The following is a 21,562-nucleotide window of genomic DNA, read 5'->3' as shown; positions in this document are numbered from 1 at the left end:
AAAACACAGACCATTTCAGAAAGCATTTAGAGCAACCACTGGTTCTTCTCAACATCGAGTCCCTTTTTAAGACCTTAAAAAGAAAGAAAGAAAGAAAGAAAGAAAGACCTTTACTGCATCAAAAGTATAAAACAAATAAAGAAAAAGAAAAATGTGAAAATAGCCGTTTATAGATTGGCTATTTTCACAATATTCATCTGTGGAAGTTACAGAATCAAACTAAATTGAATGCCTCACCTCCTACATTCCAAGTGCTTGTCAGTTGGAGGGTCCCCAGTTCAAAATAAATGATTATTATTAAAATAAAAGATTCTTTTTTGGGGGGTCACAGCCTGAAAAGGCTGAGAACCACTGGTTTAGAGGAAGAAGCAAAGACAGTCTCCCACACATGATGTCAGTAGGTAGGGCAGGCCTGCTGTGTGTTCCCATGGCGGAGCCAGACACCACCTGACTCCACAAGAGACGTAGGAAACATGCTTTCTTCAGCTACAGTGCTCACTGTCCGTTATGAAATTCAGCACAAACGTGGGAAAATATTCATTCTACTACTCTGCCACCGAAATGTGGAATGCCCTGACACCAATACCATCAATTCAATGAAGTGAATCAGACTGGCTTCTTTCAACACTGGCCTGAAAAAGCATCTGTCAGAAAACTAAAGGGGAGATAGATATTAAATCCCCTTGAAATGAGGAGTTATACACTGCCAGTTTTTTCTTCTTTTTCTCCTCTGACAATATACTGTAGCCATTTGTATCTGTTGATGACATGTATTCATATTTTAGTATGTCTATGCTCTGTTGATTAATTGAATGCATAGGATAACAAGTATCCAGGACTTATTTGTGTTATCCTTTCAGCCCAAATGAACTAATAAAGTATTCAATCAATCAATCAATCAATAAAAAAACACACCCGTGTGAACTGAGTGGTGTAAGGTCTTATATAGACTGATCAGCTGTGGTCTGACGTAATGTCTGACGTAATGAAATCACACCCGTGTGAACTGGGTGACCATAGCAACCATGATCATTTTTTGGTACGAACAGACAGACAGACAAACTAACAAAGCCAGTTGTAGGAGTGGTTTACACCACTCAAAAAACACTTGACATTTTGAAGCACAGTTTATTGCGACCATAGGTTTCAGATGACATCACGCCTTGTGACATGTCACACACGCCAAAAATGGCCATCAGTCCATCACGCCTCGTGACACGCTCTGCTCTACATCTGACCTCAAACCCTTAGATCTCCATATATGGAGCTTACCTGTTCTGACATTCCATATGTTGATCCTCCCCACCCATCCTTCCTCTTCGATGTCTCTTTGGGCCTACCCCAAAGTTGTCAGTGCAGCCGCGCCCGGCAGCCGGCAAAAACTAGTTCTCAACAGGCCCGAACATTATGACCCGGCCCTACCTGGGCCCTCATCAAACCCTGTACACTCAAGACACTGCTCCCACTCCCACCCTTAGGTCTCCCTATATGGAGCTGACCTGTTTTGACATTTCATATGTTGATCTGACCTCTTCAAACCCTGTACACTCAAGACACAGCCCCCGCTGCCACCCTTAGATCTCCATATATGGAGCTGACCCGTTCTGACATCCCATATGTTGATCTGACCTCATCAAACCCTATACACTTAAGACACACTCCATATACAGTATGGCCAGTACAGAATTCATTCCATATGTTGATCTGACCCCCCATGCCAAAGCGCCAGCGCTCACCCAGCAGTCTGCCGTCACCCAGTCGGATGTGTGCACCCTCAGGGCGTCTTACTGGTTATTCAGCTACTAAAAGTTTTAATGTTTCCATTTTACACTCTACTACTGCATTGGGGGACAACGCACAGGTGCTCTGTGATGATCTGCAGTCGAGAGTGCGATCGTAGTGGAGATAAATATTCTGTGACTACTTGAATGGTAAGGAAAATAAAAATAATAAAAAAGGTGGAAATTTATGATTTATGAGTTGGCAGTGAATTAGTTAAGGAAAGGATTCCAAATAAGCCTATCGGCTTCTTCCTTTCCTTGCACAATAACTTGTCTACTTTTGATGTATTGTCTCTATTTTATATTACAATGTGCTAATGAACTGAACTAAACAAAGAATGTTTTGATGTGGAACCAACCCGGGCCTTCCTGAGTGTGCATGTTCTGCCCGTATTCACACTCACACTGCCCGTGTGTGTGTCCACACACACACACACACACACACACACACACACACACACACACACACACACACACACACACACACACACACACACACACACACACACACACACACACACACACACACACACACACACACACACACACACACACACACACACACACACACACACACACACACACACACACACACACACACACAACCATCCGTTCTGTATTATACATTTCCCAAAACCCACACTTTCTGATATGAACGACAAAGCCATCACACGTTTAGCCTCTCACGATAGAAAATGACACTGATCGTGCCCCTTGATCGGCCCCTAGCTAACAAGAACATAGTGTGCCGCACTATGAGCTTGTAGATCTGCTATTAAAGAAAAATCGTGAAAGTCTGTGCAAATCTTTGAATATACACTAGTATCTCTTTTAAAGCAAACGTTTTTAACTCACATTTTTGTTTCTATAGCAGATATATAAGATCATAGCGTGCTGCGCTATGAGTTTGTAGATCAGCTATTTCTGAACAATTGTGAAAGTCTGTGCAAATCTTTGCATATACAGTACAGTATATATATATTTTTTAAAGCAAACATGTTTAACTCAAACTTTGCTTCTGGAGGTCCCTGGCCCAAACATGTTTGAGATGGAGGGCCAAGTACATAATCAATTTGGGGGTCCTTGATGCGAAAGAGTTTGACAACCACTGAGAATGATTATTACTATGTCCTGCATGTACGTAGGGCTGTTAAGATGATGAATCTTTACTTGACGATTAATTGTCACTCAAATAGTCACGATTAACGATTGAATTGTATTGTGATTCTGTCGTTGGACAATGTTGGAACATTTATATATTAGAAATTACATATCTGACTTTTAGGATGATGTAATAATTGACAGGCCTATCTGCATGTTGGAGATACTGCTCCAAATGGTAGGGATCGGGTTAAACGCAGAGGTGCAATTTCCCCACAGGGAATAAATAAAGTAATAAAGTTCACTTAATTGTAACCCTATAACCCTAAAAAAAAAAAGAACAGCCCCAGGTGGCTCACGCGTGTTAAGAGTGCATACCACTGTCTGTTACCACATGAATAATGCTGTAGTCCTTAAACTGCTGGCCCAGGTTCAAGTTTAACCCGAGGCCCTTTGATGCATGTCAACCTCTTCTCTCAATTCAATTCAATTCAATTCAATTCAATTCAATTCAATTCAATTCAATTCAATTCAATTCAATTCAATTCAATTCAATTCAATTCAATTCAATTCGCTTTAGTTTATTGGCATGAATGTAATAACTACAGTATTGCCAAAGCATACAATGCAGCAATGCTCTCTATCTCTATCTCTGTCTCTGTGTCTCTCTCTCCCTCTCTCTCTAATGAAGCTGAAATGCCAAAAAAAGAAAGGAAGGAAAAACAGGCTCGATCCTGATTCCTGAGAGCAGCAAATTGTCCTTGATTTGTTGGATTTTCCTCACTTTTCAATACTTGTGAAATGTGGTCATGCTCACAAAGTCTGAGGAAAATGTGGTCCCAATGTGAACACACACACACACACACACACACACAGTCACACACACACACACACACACACACACACACACACACACACACACACACACACACACACACACACACACACACACACACACACACACACACACACACACACACACACACACACACACACACACACACACACACACACACAGAGAGAAAGAATGTTTTCTCATTCCTCTCTCCCTGACGTGCATGTATTGAATATTAATGCCGTTGGTTCACATGTCGTTCACAAAGGGTGGAGCTGCTCTTTTGTAGTGCTAGAAAGTAACTTAAGTAGATTTACTCAAGTGCTTAAGTACCTATGTTTTGAAGAATTTTTACTTTAGTGGAACATTTCCAATTTTCAATACTTTTATATCTACTCAACTACTTCTCAGAGGCAAATATTTTACTTTTTACTCCACTATAATTATTTGAAAGCTTTAGTAACTATAGTTACTTTGTAGATCTTGAATAGTATTACAAAACAAGCATGAACCACTTCAGCCCCACTTGAAAATGGTCAATCTACAAGCTCATTGCGACGCGTTGTGAGATAAGCTTGTAGATCGGCCATTTTCAAAAGATTATATGTATACGTTTTGATTGTGAAATGGTACATTCTGCATAATGACTAGCCGTAGTACATTTTAGGAATACCAAACTTTTACGAGTAACAGACTCAACAGAGTATTTCTTTTTAGAGTACTTCTTCCATCACTGCTCTTTTGTATCAACATTTCCACACAGAGAGGACGACCAATCCCCAGCTGGCCGAGTCCCTGCTCAGAGCTGGCCCCGCCTCCGTCGCCAAGGAGACTGGGAAGTGTTTGCGAGGCGGAGGGGAGGGAGGGGGGGGGGGGGGGGGTTCCCTGAGACGGACCCCAGAGGTGCCTGGTGAGGATGATGATGATGAGGTGATGAATGATGAAGATCAGCGTTGCCTTTTTTTTCTTTCTTGTTTCTAAAGTGTCGTTGGTCTTGTTTCTAAAGTGTCGTTGGTCTTGTTTCTAAAGTGTAGTTGGTCTTGTTTCTAAAGTGTAGTTGGTCTTGTTTCTAAAGTGTAGTTGCTTATTTGGGCTTGCTTCCTAAAGTTGTTTAAAAAAGTGGTTCTCAAACATTCTCATGTAAAGGACCCCCCCCCCCCCCCCCCCCACATCTAAAAGTGAGTTTTTTATGGATCTGTCCACGAACACTCCATCTAAAAATATAAATAGTAGATCGGCTATTTTCAAATGTCCGATGTGGCCTAGTAGTCGCTTGTTTTGAGCTTGTTTTCATAGACCTGGTTGCTTATTTCTCTTGCAAATCACCGATGATGATGATGATGATGATGAAGCTCCACCGCCACACCCACACAACGTGGAAGAGAACGACTAATAGCTCTCATATGAGCCCCGTGGTTACGTAAGCACATCATGTCTCTCTCCTGTGAGACTTCACCAAAACACATGAACTCACGGGAAAAAAAGAAACATCAGTATGATAATCTATCCGCCCTGACTCACAACACAACTCACTGCACCAGTGACCACTCTCCTGTTCAGTGGGGGGGGGGGGGGGGGGGGGGGGGGGGGGGCACTGGGGAACCCCCAAATTATATTTGAACTGGGGACCCCCAAAAAAATAATCGTATTTGAACTGGGGACGGCCAAAATGATCATATTAAAAACCAGGGATCCCCCAACATGATCCTATGGATCCGCCAAAAGAAAAAAATACATAATTTGAACAGAAAAATCCCAGTCCACCACACTCAGATCACTGCGACGGTATATACATACGACGGCAAACCGACAAGACACTTTTATTTAGGATGTGTGTTTGACCTACATAGTCAGCCTGTGCTATTACAGCATCCGTCCAGAGGTAACAAGCATATACAACCACCAGGACATGGGACAACTACACTGACGAAAGGACAAAATCCGGAGGAGCAATGCATTTTCAAAACTTCATCAAAGTATGTTACCCCCCGGTTACCCCCAGTTATGACTGGGTCATAACCAGGGCGGAAGCATCAGTGAATCCATGGTATGAGTCTGGCCAAGCCAGGCTACTCTCACACGGTGCAATAATGATGCTCTTACGTGTGCTACCAATGTCCCAAGACAGAGTCGAGAGAAGGCGTCACGTGAAAAACAGAGCAGATCTACAACAACAACAACAACTTACCATGGTGCAATGTGTTGTTAGCTTGTAGATCTACCGGTATAATTTTTGTCACATGACATCAGACATCCTGTATAGATTAGGCCCACACTCATGCAGCTCGTGCAGCACAGCTGCAGCACTGCATTTCTAACATTTTTCTAACGTTTCACGCCATGTTAGACATGTTTTGGGACATGTTTTTTTTATAATAGCCAAAAACAATGCAACCCCTGCACACCTGTAAACCACTGCTCTTAACCCATTTTGGGCAGGAACCCCTTTTGGTGTCAGCATTATGTTATGCTTTAGCTATTGAAAAATAGCAGATCTACAAGCTTATAGCGCGCCACCGAGTGGCGCGCTACGAGCTTGCAGGTTTGCTATTTTTGAAAAATCGAAGAACGACTGACATAGAAACAGCTTTTTCAGAAAACTGTCAGGATGTAGAAGACATTTTATAGAATGGTTAGTAAAACCGAGAGATGTGTTTGGGTGAACGGTGAGTCTCTTACCACGGCGGCGTGACGTCATGTTGTAGTTTTCGGTGGTCACCTTATCGCCTAAAACTGGAGTATGAATAGGCCTCAAGGTCGAACGGGACATCCTGTTACGTTATCAAAATATCCTACCTGTAACCTGTGTTGTTAACCATTTAAGCGCTCTTTCAGAAATAGCGAGAATAGGCGATCTACGAGCTCACAATGCATCGTGGTGTGGCACGGTGTGAACTTCTCATTGAACGCCATGCCCAGAATGGGCATACTATAGTGTTTATGTTGTTATTGAGTATCTACGGAGCAGATTTCTCAGAGCGTATTATGTCTCATTCTTATCATTTCCCTGTTCACATTCAGTCAGTCCCTCGCTGCCTGTGCTTGGATCCACTTGAACGTAAGCTCGGCTCGCAGCAGAATGACAAGAATGCTGCTGTTCTTTTTTTTCTGTTTGACCTGCCAAGAACTCTCTGGAAGATTACATAAGGCCATAAAAAGGAGAATAAATTCAGACTTATCCAAGCTACAATTCACTTTAGCCGTGAATCGTGATGCAACTATGCACTAAATATGTCATAACATGGCTTGTTAGTGGATTTGTTTATTTATTTGTATTTGATTGCTATATTATTTGCTATATTATATCATCTACTATACTCTGATCTATCTTCTACAAATTCTACGCGTATATTCTACACGTAGGGACGGGACGGTTACATGGTTTAACCATGTGTGTCTCTAAAGGCGTAGTCATGGTCAGGTTTTCGGTGAAGAGGTGACCAGAGAGATGTGTTGTGTGAGGGTGACCACCGCAGCGTGACGTCATGTTGTAGTTTTCGGTGGTCACTTCTTCACCAAAAACTGGACTTTGAAGGCCGTTTAGGACCAAATTACTTACCCAAAATTAAGTCATATCAAAACAATTACAAAATATGAACAGATAGAAATAGAATATTGATGGAATAAATCATAACCATTTGATGAGAGAAGAAGACAGCCACACAGACCTAACGTATGTGTCATATCAATGTTTATTCATTGATATGACGTCATAAAACGCTTAACCGCCCACATTCCAAAAGTTACAAAGAAAAATGTTCAAATTCCCATCCCTATACTGTTGTATGTGATTGTGATTCAATCATCACTGCTGTGAAAACCTAATCTAGCAATTTAAACAATAAAAGGAACAAAGAATATAGTTTGATTAATCTCATCTTACCCTATATCTCCTCTGGTCTTAGAGTGAGTGCAATAGGTGACGCCTAATCAATGGATATCACAGTCCTGACGAGTCTACTTGTTTAGACATGAATGTGTGTGTTTGGACCAGGTGGTGATGTGTTGTGTGTCGTGTAACGTGTGCAAACGGGACACACAAACGGGGTCAAATATCGCCATCATCATCACCACCGATACGAGATACCAGGCTCTCAATAATTCAACAGGTGTACATGGACAGGCAGTGATCTGGGGTCTCTCTCTGGCAGGCATTTCATATCCAACGCCCTCCGCTGATGAACATAATTAACTTGAGAGTTACGGGGGCAGTGTCTTTGTTCACAGAAAGCCTTTTACGAGTGGAGGAGCGCTTTGGATATATCGCGTTCAGAGTGCTTAGGGCCGATTCATACTCCTATTTTACCGCTGTTTCGGCGCTGTAGTGCCGAAATGATTTCGGCTCGTCAGAAATTTTCAGTAGCACCGAAGAGCCGACTTTAGGACGGTACCCGCCCCCCGGACCTCAAATGACGTCACATTGTAGGCTCTACAGAGCCGAACCGACTTTTATTCGGCTCTAAAATAGGAGTATGAATCGGCCCTTACAAGCCTCACATGCAGCATTTATTTACCGATGACTGCAACGTTTGAACCTATCAACTGTGGCTGTGCATAACCATTGTGTCACCTGCTTCATTAACACAAATAGCCTAGCAGCTCTACTAGAGATGTACCATTTCCTCCTTCTCGATACCAATTCCATAACTTGCGTATCGGTCGATTCCGAGTAGCTCTGCCATACCAGTGTGTGATTTAAACACATCTAGGACAGTATAATCCAGACATCTCAAAGAGTAGCCCAGGGCTGGTAACCCAGTCTGGCAGTGTGCCGCGGGTTCGACTCCCGATCCCGACGGCCTTTACTGCATGTCATCCCCCCCATCTCTCTCCCCATTTCCTGTCAGCCTACTGTCTGCCCCTCCATAAAAAATATAAAATAAAGGCGAAAGCCAAAAAAAAAAAAAAAAAAAAAGAGTAGCCCAGGGACTTAATACCCCTTACAGGTCTGTAACTCTGAGAGTGTACACTACAAATGGAACCAAATGGACCCAGAATTGCACTGATATAGGAATAAATAAATATTCCATAAAGAATTGTTAAAGTGCAGTTTCAAGTTAGTACAATAATACCGTAAATAGTACTGTAAAAGGTATAAAAACAGTAGTGCTGTGCAACGTCAACTGAACCATTCAAAATAAATATTCAATGTGAATGAAATGTCATCATGTGATGAATACCATTTGGTATGGGACTGGCATAGACTGTAATACTGGCCGATACCAATATCAGCAGTATCGGCAGCTGTGCTGTATCGGACCAACTCAAGTTCTATCTATGGTAAACATCAGGTCATAAATGACTGGGTTGTCACAGCCACACACAGCCGGGAGGATCAAACATAGCCTCGGAAACACAGACGTTTTTATTTCCAGGGAGGAAAAAAAAGTCTGGGTCCGAGTCCACTTCAATTCGGCATATACAAACATCACTCACTCTCTGCTGATTTCTGATCGTCTGCACCTTTGTTAAATTGACACACACACACTCCTCTCTCTCTCTGTCGCTCTAATTAATCAGTCTCATGTCTAGCAGCTGCGCATAGTTTCTTCCGGCGGATCCTGCCGGGAGCTGCCTATGCCATAAAAAGCATAGGTGAGTTCCAGGCTAGATCAAACATGACATTGATGACTAGTGCTCGGTGCTGTACAATTTAGTTTAGCAAGTCAGTTTCAGCTCTTTTGAATGAAATGTCATTTAGTTTTAATCACATTTGAAATGTTTGAGTGAAATGTTTCAGTGTAAGTCTAGTTTTAGTTGAATAAATGTACAGTTGATTTTGTCGATAAAAATGTGTTTTGGCGGGCCTTGATAGCGTCGTAATGGCTGATTTTACACTTGGTTGCATGCAGAAAATAGCCGATCTACAAGCTCAGTGACACACTACTGGATCTCTTCTCCACTAGTCCTTCCCTATAACATTTTAGTAATTTTATTTTATTATTATTTGTTAATGAAATTGTCAATATTTTAGTCTTTTAGTTTTAGTGATCATACTGTAGCTTGGTTTTTATTTCGTTTTCGTCAGTGGAAAAAAAAGTAGTCGACCAACATTTTTCGTCATAGTTTTAGTCGAAGCGCACTGCTCTGTCCTGGGAAGAGGAGTGTATCTTTACAGTCAAAATGCATGACAGAATGTGGTGGTGGCAGCATAAAAGAAATAGAAATCATATTCATAGAATAGTGTAGTGGTTATTAAACACCCCCATAACTCTGAGAGTATACAGATGGACCCGTATAAGGGCCCATTTCAAAGCCCTCTGTGTTACAGACCTGTAAGGGTCCATTTAGGACCCCTTAAGGAACCCTGAGGGTCTCTGGATCCCACTTTGAGAACTTTGTGGAAACTGGAATAGTGAATGGGGTTGAAACAGGCTGAAACCTGGCTCAAGTATTGATTCATATGTCATAGACATGTCATAGATGAAATTCAATATAAGTTATTACACCCAGAACTTGCCAGGGGGGGAAAGAAGCGTGCCACCTATGTAGACGTGCCGCGGCACGACAGCTTGGCTGACAACACTGCAGAGCTCAAGAACCTGATGTTGGATAGGAAATTGTGGAGGGCAGCGATCCAGGAATCCCGAGTTGGTGTTGGCTAGACCTCACTCTCGCAGCAACTAACGAATTACACCCTGTCATAGATGAAATTCAATTTAAGTTATTACACCCTGTCTTGATAGTTTGTTGTTGTTATTTCCTTTCTGAATCAATTATTTCAACATCATCAGCACCTCTCAGGTAATTGTGAGATATAATGAGGTATGTTTGCATCATTGCATTGCGGGGAAACTCACAGATTTGTCAATTAAACCAATTAACCACTTTAAACCCTGGCATCCCCATTTTCTGTAAATCTTTACAAAACTGCTGCCAAAAGATCTACAATCTCACAACACGGCGTAACACAATGTGCTGTGAGCGCGCATGATATTTAACCTTTTTTGTGCTTTAGTGGTTAGGTAGTTAAGTGGCTCAGTTGACAAAGTCCTTGACTTTGTTTTCTTTAGCTGAGGATGTCAGCTCTACTGTATACTGTCGCCTCTGTTTTTACCGTCACTCCTCAACTGACACAGACAAGCTCCTGTTTTGTTTTGTCCAATCACAATGAGCAGTTCATCAGTCACGAGCAGTGTTGCCATTTTGTGAGAGAAACAAGCAGACAGCTGACAAACAAGTCTAAAAGAAGAAGACTACCAGGCCACATGTGATCACTCACACAGGGGGTTCCCCTGCAAACCACTTTATCCCTAAATAAACATGGACAGGCTATTTGAAAATAGCAGATTTACAAGCTGCTATTTTCCAAAGATCTTGATCTTTATAATATGTTTAGATGGGCGTCCACAGGGAAATACATATTATTTTGGGGGTTCCTTGACATGAAAATGTTTGAGAACCACTCGTTTAAACAGCATTAGGAAGCAAGCCCAAATAAGCAACTACACTTTAGAAACAAGCCCAAAAAAACGCAACCCGCAACTACCAACAGTAACACAAGCTGTACAAGCGGCTGTACAGAAAAACAAGGTCAAGGTCACTTATAATAAGCAGATAATATATGGCAAGTTTGGCAACACTCTTCATCACTAGCAAATTGCTATCAGCGAGATACTACAGCTAATTTCAACAAAAGATGGGATAATTTAAAAAAAAAAAAGTAATGTTTATGGAAACATTGGCATTCATTCTCCTCATCATACCACAAATGAACTATAATGGGTCACGTTTACAGTCAGACAGTAGCTATTGTGAACTGTGACAATGTGAAACGCCATTATGAAGCCAAATGTGTCTATTTTGAGCAGCATTGTGTCCCAAGCTGTCTAGTCAGCTGGCAACAAACATTTTTCGTCATAGTTTTAGTTGACGAAATCAACACTACAGTACAGTACAGCAACGGTTTGATGATCAGTATCCTGTTTTGGCATGCATACTTCATTGACCGGAGCCCCCCCCCCCCCCCCCCCCCCCAGCAGACTACTATATATCAGGGCGGCTGTGGCTCAGGAGGTAGACCAGGTCGTCCAATGATCCCTGGGTCGGCGGTTCGAATCCCGGCTCCTCCTGTCCAGTGTCCTTGGGCAAGACACTGAACCATACATTGCCTCCAATGAGTCGGTTGGTGTGAGCTTGCCACCATTGGTGTGTGAATGTGGGAAGTGAGGATGCTGGCGTCGACTGTTCGCCGCTTCACCTCCCAATGTATGAATGAATTAACCATTGTAAAGCGCTTTGAGCACTTGGAAAAGCGCTATAAAAATGCAATTCATTATTATTATTATTAGCCTGGCCTACCCCAAAAACGTAAACCGATCTACAAGATCAACCAAGAGCTTACTATGTGCTGTTGTTGCCCAATGTTTGCCCCAGGATAGGAACGCTAGGGTTCACGTGGTTAAACAATAGACCTTTTAATCGACATCACAAAGAGCGTGGAAGAGAGAGAGAGACAAGAGAATGTTGTTTAGCATCCTTTGTAATATGCCAGCCCCCACAATGGCTGACTTGATTGGAACCTGAAAACCAAGGCCAAATTAGCCACTGGGCCAGTGGGGCCGTGGCCCAGAGGCCCTTGGCTCTCAGGGGCCCTTCGGGGAAACTGGACCGCACGGTACTGGCCATTGATTTTGTTAAATATAGGTAAAAATAATGATAAAAAACACAAAATGTTCACACGCACGTGTGCTATGGGGCCTCCCAAAGAATTACTGGCAAAGGGGCCCTCGTGGGGGTTAATCCGTCCCTGCTGAAAACCCTTGTTTTTAGAAGCGAATCCCTCCAGAGATCCTTGGAGGGTTCCAGGGGGTTCCCACTAAAAGTAGTCATTGTAGCGTCACAATCATTTTAATAACACCTTGAGTGCCCGGACCTATTTAATCCATTAATAAAATGTGCCCATCATTTATAGCGCCCGGACCACTTTTACCGGGGGACCGGACGTTGTTGTGACAATAGCCACACCACTCTAGAGTCGATCGACAACAACGGGAGGTAAGAATAAATCTATAGCGACTAGCGACTGGACCGCCGTCTAACACAGGATCTTTTTTCATAATTAGACGGGATGATTTAGATCGCGAGTTATGAATGTTTTAAGATTTTTGTTGTCGTCCGCTAAACAGGCAGGGAACATTTTCGATGACGTGTCACTGTTGTGCAACACCGAGGATTGGGCAACAAGCGCTCCTAGACTGTGGAGCGATGCGACCGGTTTTGATATCATTAATCACCGTCCTATTTATCAATCTCCGTCTCGGGCAACTTGACCGTGAACTTGAACTCGGTGATCTCCGTCTGGGGCCCTTAAACTGTTAACCATGTAGTGCGTACTGTATCCATTTACATGCTGGCTATTCAAAAATAGCAGATCTACAAGCTGAACGATAGCTATTGAAATAAAAATAGCTATTGAAATATTTATTGAAATATTTATTGTAATATTGAAATATTTATCCATATCTCACATCTCATATCTAGCCCCAGAATATGCAAGTAAAATAAAAACATACGTGTTAAAATGAACGGTAATTAAATTTTTACCTATCGCGATTAACTTTTCGGGCAAGTGGGCATGACCTTTGGTCAAGTAGAACATGACCTGTACTAAGTGCGTCTGAGACCTTAGTGTCAACCCCTGATAATGGATATTTTAATGGCATGTCATGACCAGCAGGGAGGAGTTCAACTAGGGTCAGTTGACAGAGACTGACTTCAACACAAGGCGAGTCACAGTTCTCCTAGTACCTCAAAAGAGAATGGAAAGAGGCCTGCGGTGCTGAACAGAGAAAGAAATGTATGTATTCAATGATTAAACGCGACAATGTTGGCTTTGTTCGTCTGCGTCTACTTCAGATTTGGAACTTTTTGCCATCCTGTACCGTACGTACCGTCGCCGTGTGGTAGTGCTGCACGATTAATCGAAAGAAGATCGCGATCTAGATTCAGACAGCTATGTGATCTCATTTCTAAATTTGAGCGAGAATCGTGCAGCACTAGTTGGCTGTCCAATTTATTTTAGTTACTCTTATGTTTTGTACCAAAGTTTGAATTTAGTAATGTTCAGCAACTACAGACTGAAGACAATAAATATTGTCATGGAAAAAATGAGAATCGCGATCTCAATTCTTGTGGAGGAAAATCAAAATTCACATTTAAGCAAAAATCGTGTAGCACTACCGTGTGATTGATAAGAGAACCGCCATAAGAAAGAGCAATGCATGCTTCTTTAACCACAACCAAAAATAAAGTCATGTCAAAATAGACATGTCAAGAAAGGAGAACTGAAATGCTTGCTAAAGATTAGTTTCAACCAGCCAAATGATTGCACCAAAACCACAGAAAGCCTTTCAATCACTGTTGAAATGTCAAGACTGACAAATCTCAGCTGTTTGTCTTTGCTGAGGCTTGGCCGTTACAAACCTCAAACAAACATCATTGATGATAACCTTATCGATCGATTAACTGGTTAGTTGATAAGCAGCGTTTTTTTTAATCAAATATTGATTTGACAGTTTGAGATACAGGACTAGGTTATGGCATCTTTTATGAGGAATAAAATGAAATGAAAAGTGGACTACAATTTGTATTTCTGTTTGCGTTTTACGTAGGCTTCGTTGTCACAAATCCCGCAGGGCAGATATGAGAAATAACTGAAATCTAAAACTTTAAATCACTGACACATTTAATTTTAATTTAATTTGTTTCTTTCCAAAAGTTTGATCTACAAGCTTACAACACGTGTACAACACTAACTTTATGACGTGTTGTAAGCTTGTAGATCAAGTGACGTGTTGTAAGCTTGTAGATCTGCTATTTTTGAAAATGTATGGACATTTTTCAACCTGGAAAGTGGAAACGATTATGCAAAAATAATTGCGATTATGTCAAATAATCGCAATTAGGCCTGCCATTATGTAGTAATTGTGACAGTAACATTATTTAGTACATCTCAGTGACATCACAAAAATGTACTTCATAATGTTACTGTTTTTTTTCAGACCTCCAGTTCTAGGCAACACAGAATGGGGGGGGACTTTCTTATTATATCCACACAACAACTCTAAGGTATATTAATGACAGTAAAATGTTGAAAATGAGTGGAATCCCGTAGTCAAGTGTAATGCTTAATTGGGTCGTCCACTCACAGTTAACAGCCTTTGTATTGAGTTTGTGCTTGAAATGTACTGTAATTCTGCAAACTGTTAATACATTCTTCAATCAATCAATCAATCAGTCACTATTCACTGGGATACCAAAAAACATTTGAAAAAAAAGGTTTCTCACTGTTCTCGGGTTGAATATTGATATGCGATTAAAATGCGATTAATCAAGATTAATTAACTACAAAGCCTCTGATTAATTAGATTAATTTTTTTAATCGAGTCCCAGCTCTAAACAGAATACTTAATGGACAAGCATTAACAAATACCTTTAAAACATCAACAAGGATGGTAACACAAAAAAGCTGAAGCTGGATTCAGCTGCTGAAGCTGGATTTATGGACCATTGCGGTCCATATATAAGTCAAACAATGGAGTCATAGCACGTCGCCGGGCGATGCGTTTAGGCCCCTGTCACAATTACTACATAATGGCAGGCCTAATTGCGATTATTTGACATAATCGCAATTATTTTTGCATAATCGTTTCCACTTTCCAGGTTGAAAAATGTCCATACATTTTCAAAAATAGCAGATCTACAAGCTTACAACACGTCACTTGATCTACAAGCTTACAACACGTCATAAAGTTAGTGTTGTACACGTGTTGTAAGCTTGTAGATCAAACTTTTGGAAAGAAACAAATTAAATTAAAATTAAATGTGTCAGTGATTTAAAGTTTTAGATTTCAGTTATTTCTCATATCTGCCCTGCGGGATTTGTGACAACGAAGCCTACGTAAAACGCAAACAGAAATACAAATTGTAACGTTCCAATGTTCAATGCAAAAACAAAACACAATTAAATCGTTAATCGCAATTAATTGTGTGACAATTAATCGTCAACTTAAATGTGTAATCGTGACAGCCCTAGGTGCGTTATGATTACTCTATTTTCAGTCGAGACAACTAAGTATCACCCTTGACCTTGACGCAACAACACATGACCCAGAAGGTCACGTATAGCGCTACCCAGCCATCAGTGGAGACACATGCCCCGTTGAGTCATTGAACACACTGTTTGAGACAGTAGCCTACACTTGAAAGCAACCCATTTGTTAATTGTTAGTATAAGAATAGTAACTGTATGATCTGTCAAGAGTCAAGACAGATTCCGCCGACGGGTTCTCCGATTGGTAAGGGTATAGTTTATAGTATATAGACCAGGGGTGCCCACTGCCCACACTTTTTGACTTGAGAGCTACTTTCAAAATGACCAGCTCGGCAAGATCTACCCACCAAATCAATTATTATACCATTGCTGAAAATAGTTTAAATATGTACCTGAGGGGGCTTCGGAATAGTAGAGTTCGTGTTACATTCTGTACAGTATAAGACAAATGCACTTGGAATGGGAAATAGAGGGGGAGAAATGTTTTGTTTGTTTTTTTTATCGGTTTTTTTCTTCAATATATTTAAATGAAATACTCTTTAGGGGCATGTCTTGTGATCTACCTGCACAGCCTTTGTGATCTACTGGTAGATCGCGATCTACCTTTTGGGCACCCCTGATATAGACTAAAGAACAGCAGTGAACTCCACTGCTCCTCTAATGCAGCGGTTCTCAAACTGGGACCACCAGGAGGTAAAAAAGCTACACCTCATCTGTGGAACCGAGTCAAACAAAATGCAATGCCAACAATTCCAAGTGCTTGTTCAAATATGACTATTTTGGCCTGTACAGTTTGAGAACCAAATGCTCTAATGTATAATTACGTATAGTCATAACACTGAGCATAGTATGGTGCATAGCATCCTGAGTGGAATGCATGGATAAACAACTCACCACGCTCACAGATGAAACAAATGATGGATTCACGTACGTCTAGCGACTAGCGAGGCTGATCAGTGACTGGAGTGGAAAGGTCGCTAGTCAGATTCCAGCCTGACACTAAGTTGTTCCAATGTGCATGTCAATTTATTCCACAAACCTGGTGGCTGGTAGTACATCTATAGTCCCCTTCCGGCTGCACCAACTCTGCCCTTGAGCAAGGCACTGAGCCCTAAAAAGAATGTGCCTGAACCTGAGTTCTCATGCAGTGGCTCTCAATGTGGGGACCCCCAGGAGTCCTTGAGGGGGTTCCAGGTGGTCCCCCAAAATATCTCTCTACTTCTTGGACCGCTTTTTTTTGTCAACACCAATTCTCTGTGTCACAAATAGCACATGTACAAATGCACAAAGTGTCGCAATGCGGAATGTTCCCTCCAGAATATGCATGACAGACAGACAGACAGACAGACAGACAGACAGACAGACAGACAGACAGACAGACTTATGCATTATGTCTTAGCAATTAGATTGGGGTCCCAGACAGAGATTAAAAAGTCAGGGTAATGTAAGGGTCCTTGAAAATATATAAAAGGTGCTTAAGAAATGAGCATCACTGCTCACAGCAGTGATATATTCAATATATTTCATTAAATTCATGGAATACATGAAATGTTAGCCTTGGATCAACTATCATAGATGTATTTTTTTTTATTGAGTCTGACTTATTAATCCAGTCTGATAAAAGTCAGACTTGATAAAAAAAACACACGTCTTCTTTATCCAAGGCCAATGCAATGTAGGTACCGGTAATATCAGTTCACAGCCATTCTACGGCTAATAAGGAAAGTAGGCCTATGTGTAGCAAAGCTGTGTGCATATAAAGTGTATCATGTGTACTGTATAGGACAGACATAACTACACATTTCAATGACCTTGTGTAAATTAAATTTACTATAAAGTGATGATCATCTACTTTTCCAATCACATTATGTGTGGAGTTCCATTCATAATGTCCACCTCACTGGGTTCTAGTTGCAACTGTTAGTAAACTCTGGAAAATATACATACGCCCCAAAACCACTGTCAGTAGTCTATTGCTGTCAGTCCTTCACCGTTTGGCTTTCTAAAAAGAGCTATACACATATTTCATGTGTAAACAACAGGTGGGGGAGAGGAAACTAGTGCTGTCTTGTTTAACAGTCTGTTAACTAGTATAGGTACAGTCATTTGTTCAAAGAAAAAACCTGAAGTTTCCAATGTGTCTCTTTCCAGTGATCGGGATGGAAGTCCCCCCGTCATGGGAATGTGCTTTTTTTTACGCCTTCCCTAAGCAAAAAAAACATCAAAAGACCAAAATGTGACATTCTTCGTATGTGTTTCTTACCTGTTTAGAGCCGTTTAGAGTGGAACAAATGCATGGATCCGTTAGAAGCACCCATGAATCATATCCAACTTTTTACGTGTGGTGATGTGGGACTTTTTCTTTCCTTTCTGGAGTGCGCAGCATCAAGTCAGACTCATCCCAGTCCATACAGATGTAAACACGTTCATTTTTCCAGCCAGGATCTCATTGTTAACGTTGTTTTATTGAGCTGTTATGAAGTCAAAGTGTTGTTTAGTGTCCAGAGTGTCACGCAGTGCAGCGGGAGAGCTCAGTCAGTGAAACTGCCCCCGAGAACCATCAGCTGTCATCTCATTACAGCACTTCAGCTCCCATGGCTCGGAGGGACGCTCGCGCTGTGATTGGTTCGTTTGGTTGTAGTCGATTGATTTAATTGGGCGGCAAAATGCAACGTCACTATAAAATCTAATTTAGTAATAATCAATAGGGCAGCATCTCAGCAAGCGACTGTTGATTATTGTCTTATACGTGATTTGGGGGATATATTTATTTAATGCAAAAATTCTTACATAATCGATTAAAATCAAATTAGTTTACCGTACATTTATAACAGTTGCATAAAAGAGGCACCAGATTCCACATTGTAGCTTACACACATAGACAGCAACACTCAAACTAGACTGGTTCTCAAATTGGAGCACGGGGACCCCTCAGGGGCCAAGCCGCCAAGGACTAAAGGAGGCCCCTGGCCGCATCTTCTAATCTAGCCTGCCAAAGGCCAGGTCTTACCCTGACTCCACGCTTCCCAGAATTGGCAGTTGTGGGGGAGGCATGTGTGGGTCAAGAAATGTGGAAATGTGATCGATCCTCTGAGGGGGAAAGCCTGGTGACACGAGGTTAATAATAATATAATATAGATATAGGCTAATATAATATAATATAGGCCTAATATAATTTAATATAACCACTTTGAGTTAGGTGTCGTGACAGAGTGACGGGGATTGTGGGTTAGGTGTCAAAAACGCAAGGTTTCATAGTTAACTGCCACCTTCGGTCGCAAATAAATAAATATAATATAATATATCTTTAAATTAAATTGTATCTTTAGTTGTCACTATGTTGCCATGTCCGCTTTCCCTGATGAAGACCATTTAGGTTGTTGGTTTAAATAAAGGCTGTTCCCTCTTTTTAACACTGAGTGCCCGGATCCTCCCTTTTTTAATCTGATGTCTTATCCCATCTGATCCAGGAGCACCTTTTACTATTTTCACTTTATTGACTAATACGTCTACGGTGAGCATCTGGTTGTCTATTTACATTCTAAAGTAGGGCGACAGCTGACAGGCCCCTGGTTGTCAAGAGCCCCTGGACACCGGCCCCCAGGGGGTCCCCTACTCCTCATGCAGCAAAAGCCTGGCCCAGCCTGTGTGGTTTCTGGTCTAGAGGGGCGGGTGCCGGTCGAGAACAGGTGGTGGATCCTATTGGTTCACCGATCTGAGCGCCCGCCCCCCCTCCTCCCCACCCCTCTCCTCCCCGGTAGAAAACAACGGAGAACACTGACATCACCAAATTTGGAACGAAGCCCCTCTACACTGTTATTGGTTAGTGAAATACAAGTTGGCTCCCATTTCCTATACCAGATCTTCCAATGGGTTTCCCCAAGCTTTTCTTTTTGAGCCGAATGCGAATGAAAATAAAACAGATTTGTGAAGAAGGAAACAAACAAGAGCAGACCAAGTAGGCCTACAGAGCTAACTTAAGTGTATAGCGTTTAACTAGTTAAGCCCCATACAACTGCGCTCACAACAAATTCCCATGGTATACGTTGTTAGCTTGTAGATCTGCTATATTTGAAAAATCTTCTTTTATGGGCTCCCTGGCTGCTGGGCTGGCACATTTCAGACAGTGCTTGACATGAAAATGTTTGATAACCACTGAATTAAGAAATCACGGTTGCCTGACAACCAAACAGCCATTTGCAGCACCTGGCCTTTCCGGGCTATGGGATTCTAGGATTCTCCACGCTGACATCAACCAAAGCCCCGTGGTGGTGGTGGCCATGACTAATGCCTGAGTGAAAACACTGTAGCTTCAGGAAACAGGGAAAGGCAAGTTTATAAAGTATACTTCTACAAGAAACCAATTCAAAGTGCTGTAAAAAGTGGAAAAAAAGTGAAAGAAACACTTTATTATAAAAGAGCAAAGTTATTAAAAGCTTTGATTGATTGATTGATTGATTGATTGATTGATTGATTGATTGATTGATTGATTGATTGATTGATTGAATTAATTTATTAACAGTATGCAGAATGGGTACATTTCAAACGAAAGCACAACTCAATACAAAAACTGTTACTGCATGTGGAGGACACCATAAAGCATTACACTTGTTTACAACAGGGTCCTTAAAGAGACTTGAAAATAAAAACAAGGAGATAAAATAAAACAGACCAAATATGATAATAAGTTCAGCACAATTAATCAAAAATCTCAGTAAAAGGTAGCAAGTTATCAACAAACAGAAAACAGAATGCTGCTTCTCCATGTTTAGTTCTCCAAAGAAAGGTCAAAGAAAGACTTGTCAGAATGTTGAAATAGTTACTAACAGCTTACCTGCAGGTCAGCACATGTTAGGAGTGTCTGTCCATTCCCTCAGGTACTTATAGGCTTATATCATCACACATTAGCTGTTTTGATACTACATTTTACCAGGGGCCTTATTATTATCAGAGATGAAACTGGGACACACACACACGCACGCTCGCACGCACGCACGCACGCACGTGCACACACACACACACACACACACTACATTATTGTATCAAATTGTGCTGCAGATTAAACTTTGTCATAGATTTCATAGCTTCATAGACTTGTTTGACAGTGCATCAGTGTATTGGACTAATGTTACCTTTCATTTTGTACTCTTTTTCCCTCTACACCTAACCTCTTTGCTAAAAAATACAATACACAATGCCTTGTGAGCTTGTAGATCGGCTATTTTGGGCTAAAGTTCTCAGAATACAACAGTATAGCTACCGGATCTTATAGGATGAGGATGAACCACCTGGCTGAACCCTAGCATCCCTATTCTGGAGAGAACAATCACACAGACATGAGCCGAGATTTGTTGTGGAAGGGAAAGAAAGAGCATAGGCTATCAACTAATATTATAATTAAGTGTATAATTAACTATATAATGAAGTGGTCAAGTAGTTTACTAGGCGTGTGGCCTACAGAATCTTTAAGAGGAACTACACAAAAAATGTCAGTGTTAATTTAACTCGGTGAGAGTACAGATGGAACCAAATGGACCAGGAAAGGGTATATTGTACACATGGATATATTAACACTGAGGATTTTACAGTAATTTCTATAAGAATCCTCTCAGGATCTTACAGGAATGTTTTCTCTATTGGAAATATGAAGCATACAGTACACGTAAGTCATAGTGTTTGCTTTGAAATGGCTCAAGGTCATAATCACAGATCAGACGAGATCAGAGGACAAAGGGATTAACATCAGACAGGATGGAGTATCCTCAAATGTACAACTGGCGCAGTAGAAGG

At 41.3% G+C, this 21,562-nt stretch overlaps 1 protein-coding gene across 2 annotated transcripts in view; it reads right to left on the bottom strand.

Moving 5' to 3' along the window:
* Nucleotides 1-18,302, bottom strand: part of dnmbp (dynamin binding protein) — a 95,645-nt gene extending 77,343 nt beyond the window's left edge. The window contains exon 1 of one of the 2 annotated variants that reach the window (XM_079492966.1): nucleotides 18,036-18,302. The gene's annotated coding sequence lies outside the window, so the exon portion shown is untranslated. The remainder of the gene's footprint in view (nucleotides 1-18,035) is intronic. The other variant, XM_079492967.1, reaches the window with a different exon arrangement.
* Nucleotides 18,303-21,562: the final 3,260 nt, after the last annotated feature.

This window comes from Electrona antarctica, assembly GCF_951216825.1.
Source record: "Electrona antarctica genome assembly, chromosome: 22".
In the NCBI taxonomy this organism is placed as follows: Eukaryota; Metazoa; Chordata; class Actinopteri; order Myctophiformes; family Myctophidae; genus Electrona; species Electrona antarctica.
Note: the sequence above shows the minus strand (reverse complement) of the source record. Positions and strands in the feature narration are given on the sequence as shown.